Here is a 5,281-nt window from a genome sequence, read left to right as displayed (position 1 = left end):
ATCGTGGTCAACGAGTGACTGAATAGGGGATTTAGATCCGCTTACCGATTTTACATATGACCAAAACTTTTTAGGGTTCTTGTTTAGATTGTTTGCCAATGTTTTATGTTCGAATTCGTTGAATGCTTCTCTCATTGCTCTCTTTACGCTCTTTTTCGCTTCGTTCAGCTTTTCCTTATCAGCTATGATTCGACTACTCTTAAACCTATGATGAAGCTTTCTTTGTTTCCGTAGTACCTTTCGTACATGATTGTTATACCACGGTGGATCTTTCCCCTCGCTTTGGACCTTAGTCGGTACGAACTTATCTAAGGCGTACTGGACGATGTTTCTGAATTTTTTCCATTTTTGTTCCACATCCTCTTCCTCAGAAATGAACGTTTGATGGTGGTCACTCAGATATTCTGCGATTTGTGCCCTATCACTCTTGTTAAGCAAATATATTTTCCTTCCTTTCTTGGCATTTCTTATTACACTTGTAGTCATTGATGCAACCACTGACTTATGATCACTGATACCCTCTTCTACATTCACGGAGTCGAAAAGTTCCGGTCTATTTGTTGCTATGAGGTCTAAAACGTTAGCTTCACGAGTTGGTTCTCTAACTATCTGCTCGAAGTAATTCTCGGACAAGGCAGTCAGGATAATGTCACAAGAGTCTCTGTCCCTGGCTCCAGTTCTGATTGTGTGACTATCCCATTCTATACCTGGTAGATTGAAGTCTCCCCCTATTACAATAGTATGATCACGAAACTTCTTCACGACGTTCTGCAGGTTCTCTCTGAGGCGCTCAACTACTACGGTTGCTGATGCAGGTGGTCTATAGAAGCATCCGACTATCATATCTGACCCACCTTTGATACTTAGCTTAACCCAGATTATTTCGCATTCGCTAATAACTTCACTGGATATTATTGAATTCTTTACTGCTATAAATACTCCTCCACCATTGGCGTTTATCCTATCCTTGCGGTATATATTCCATTCTGTGTCTAGGATTTCGTTACTGTTCACTTCCGGTTTTAACCAACTTTCCGTTCCTAATACTATATGCGCACTATTTCCTTCAATAAGAGATACTAATTCAGGAACCTTGCCCTGGATACTCCTGCAGTTTACCAATATTACGTTAACTTTTCCTGTTTTTGGTCTCTGAGGACGGACGTTCTTTATCAACGATGATAATGTCCTTTCTGGTAAGCCGTCAGGTATTTTATCGTTTCGCCCAAGGGGGGGTCCCTCTAACCTAAAAAACCCCCGTGTGCACGCCACACGTACTCTGCTACCCTAGTAGCTGCTTCCGGTGTGTAGTGCACGCCTGACCTGTCTAGGGGGGCCCTACATTTCTCCACCCAATAACGGAGGTCGATGAATTTGCAACCATTATAGTCGCAGAGTCGTCTGAGCCTCTGGTTTAGACCCTCCACACGGCTCCAAACCAGAGGACCGCGATCGACTCTGGGCACTATGCTGCAGATATTAAGCTCAGCTTGCACTCCGCGTGCGATGCTGGTTGTCTTCACCAAATCAGCCAGCCGCCGGAAGGAACCAAGGATGGCCTCAGAACCCAAGCGGCAGGCGTCATTCATAATAAGAGCGGTACTCCCTAGTTGGCGAAGACCAAAAAACCTTTACTACGCTTCCGTGTGTGTGTTACATGAAAAAATGAAGGAAATTACAGCGTTTAGAATTTGTATAAGTTGAAATTTGGTCACTCCTTCAGTTGCGTGTGTTCAGAGTCGTATTAGCGCTGATGGCACCGCTCACAGTTGGCGGCTACCGCTGTCCCAAACTGTTGCTGCTACAGCGGTCGCCACGCGCTTTGCTGTGTGTACATTGCGTGCTAAGCCGCCGGTTTTTAACGAGACAGCGCCGCAGCGTAAATTCTTATTCGCACCCAAATAACGGTCATTCATTAAAAAAGCAATCACTTTTTATTGCCGCCGCTAGCAGCCACTAGCAGCGGCAGCACGACAACACTTACACCGTGCGCGCTGTTTATCAATTTATTGCTATTGAAAGCGAACGACATTTTTTTTGGTGCTGTAGGCTGTGGATTATTTTGTATTTCCCTGACACTTACTTTCTGCCCCCTTCCTCCTGGCTCCCCTTCCGCCACCGCCGCCCCTTGCTGTGTGATATAGATCGTGCTGGTCGATACAGCGATCACGAGCAAAATGCGTTTTTAATCCGGTGCTCATGCAGCCGGAAAATTAGTTTACACACAGCACCGTAGGGTCCAATAACGGAGAAATATTCACTCTCACGCGTCTACATCTACATCTGTATACAAGACACAGTATGGTGTGGTTGGTCTAGTATTGTCACGGTCCACCTTTACTGTAACAGTCACGTGATGCGTGGGAAGAACGATTGTTGGTTAGCATCTGTGGGGGCTCGAATCTCTCTGATTTGGCTTGCAGGTCTTTTAGACATGCACGCTATCTGACGTAAAAGGGGAACACCCATAAGAGGGGAAATGAAACGATATGAAACGTAACGGACTGATATGTTTTGTGATGTTATTTCGGTGATCATAAACTGGGATTTACAAAGGCTTTTGAAGTAAGAGGCCACGTATCAGTACGACGTTGCACCCCCTCTGACGTATGCATACTCTCACTCGGTTGGAAAGGGCGCCATAAAGACGTTGCATCGTCTTCCGAAGTAAACCGGCACACAACTGTAGTATATGTTAAGTGGTTCATGATCACTGGGACGGAGATCACGTCTGAGCTCTTCTATTGGTAACGTGTCTGGAGATTGTGATGGTCAGTGGAGTACCTCAACATCGCACAGATAGTTAACAGACATATACGTACGTGTCATACAGTGAAGGCTTTCACGACCGTATGTTTCAGCTGCCGAGAATTCTTCCGGGTTGTATGGCCATGGTCCATGGAATTCTTGTATCCCTGACCTTTTTTCCAAAGCTACGTTGGACATCTTCGGAGGTGCTCCTGGTTGTGCTGAGTCTTGCCGACTGACACTCATCGATGTGTGAGTACACGGTTGAAGGAACATAGAAGCCTTTGCCGGCTAGGGAAAACAGTCAAGTCAGCCGTGGCGGAACATACTCATCAGTTGAGTGATCACTTAGTGATATTTTCGGAAACTGACGTTTTATGTAATATGGCGAACTATTATCCACGGCTATATAGAGAAGCCATCGAAATATATAAACACGGGGATAATTTTAACAGAAAAGAAGAAGCCATGAAACTTAGCGATATATGGACAGTGGCGCTACAGAATCGATGACCAGTTTTTATCTTTGACGTACTATGATCGATAGTTATATTTTATCCTTGACCAGACCACGTCCACTTTACACGGTATTTAGGCCTTTCTTCGACGTCCGACTCGTCAGTCGTCAAGACTCAGCACAACCAGGAGCACCTCCGAAGATGTCCAACGCAGGTTTGGATGAAGCGTCAGGGATTGAAGAGTTCCATGGACCACGGCCATACAAACCGGAAGAATTCTCGGCAGCTGATACACGTACGTGCCGTGTGTGGGTGGTCGTTGTATTGATGAAAAGTGACACCTCGATACTGTCACATGATAGGTAACAAATGAAGACCATAGGGTGTCTGGGACGTGCCGTTGTGCCTTCAAAGTGCCCTCAGTTACTACCAGTCGTGACCTGAAGTCGTATTCGATGGCTGCCCACACCATGACACCAGGGTTAACACCTCTGTGCCTCTCCAAAATATTGGAAGACTGGCACCTCACCTCCACCAAACTCGCCGAAAATGGTCATATGGGGTAGTTCAGAACTTCCATCTAACGCTGAACACAACGCGACTACATTCATCAAGCAGTCCATGCCTCCCACTCGTGGCACCACTCCATATACAGCCATTTGTGTTGCTGTGTTAGCGGTAGTAATTCCCCAGTCTGACTGCTGCTTGTACCCGACTAGTAGTGTAGGACGACACGGAATGTCCTCCGATGATAGGTGCAAATATCAAGGGGTTGCGACTCACACGGTCCACATTTCGACAATCGTCCCTTGTGGTGGTCAGATGTCGTCGACTGGAATCTTCACTGCGAAATGCCTGCCGTTACGTTCAAATGCACTCCAACATCGGGCCACAGTCACGTCGAAGTCCTCACAAATTTGGATAGTGCCCGATTCGACCAGATAGCCAAATGGATACCCACAATCCAGCTCTGTCAGATACTGTAAACGCTGTCTCACACGAGTAAGCGGCATCTACATTTTTCTTCACAGTAATAATTCAACATCTGACGCTGTTCACATCTCTTTTGCACCCTCCTATGCCTGTTAATAACACTAATCGAGAACAGTACTAATCCACTCCGGTAGCTATTCTATCTGACAAAGAGAACTGTAACTCAAACCACTTACATACCCGCCGATAATGTGTACATATATGAATTTATATTGACATACGGCCGTGTCTTCTTGGTTCTTTACTTTTTTTCAGGTAGCGTATGCAGAAAAAATCAGGTTAAGTGCGAGTACAACTCGCGTTCTGAGAGTTCCATAGAAACGTAATTATATATAACACTTATAATAATTATAATTATAATAATTATAACAAGAATAATTTCGTATGGCTCAATGGCCTAGTGGAAGTCTTTCTATCGGACGCCATTTCGGCGACTTGCAAGTTCCTAGCCTACCCTATTTGTCCAATTGAGGAAAAGGGACTAACGGTTCAACGTAGAAGCAGAACCACGTTTCGTATCTGGAGACTCCTCATATCGTTGACATGGGAAGGCCAGGTTAAAACGAAAAATCCGTGTTCCGACTGAGATTGCATCCGGTGACGTGTCAGTTTACAGGAACGCACTTTAACACTAGACCACCAGCCCCGACATGTATACCTGTATACTGAGTGTCCCAAAAATCGGCGACGTACTTTAGGAATAGGTTCCTTACACAAAAACAAGAAAAATATCTAATAAACAAGTTCTTTAAAAAGCGCATATACCGATCGAATTGGCGCAGTGGTAGCACATTGGGCTCACATTCGGGAGGAAGACGGTTCAAACCCGCGTCCGGCCATCTTGATGTAGGTTTTCCTCTATTTCCCTGAAACGTTTCAGACAAATAGTGGGATGGTTCCCTTGAAAGGGCACGGCTGACTTCCTTCCCCATCCCTCCCTATTCCCACGGGACGGATGACCTCGGTGTTTGATCCCCTCCGCCAAGTCAAGCAACCAAAGCGCATACCGTAACAGATATAAGCACTTGTTCATCTCCGATACTATCTTACACATATCTTCTACCGAAAACTATTTGTTTTTC

Source organism: Schistocerca cancellata, chromosome 9, assembly GCF_023864275.1.
Source record: "Schistocerca cancellata isolate TAMUIC-IGC-003103 chromosome 9, iqSchCanc2.1, whole genome shotgun sequence".
Taxonomy (NCBI): Eukaryota; Metazoa; Arthropoda; class Insecta; order Orthoptera; family Acrididae; genus Schistocerca; species Schistocerca cancellata.
This window is presented reverse-complemented; position numbering follows the sequence as displayed.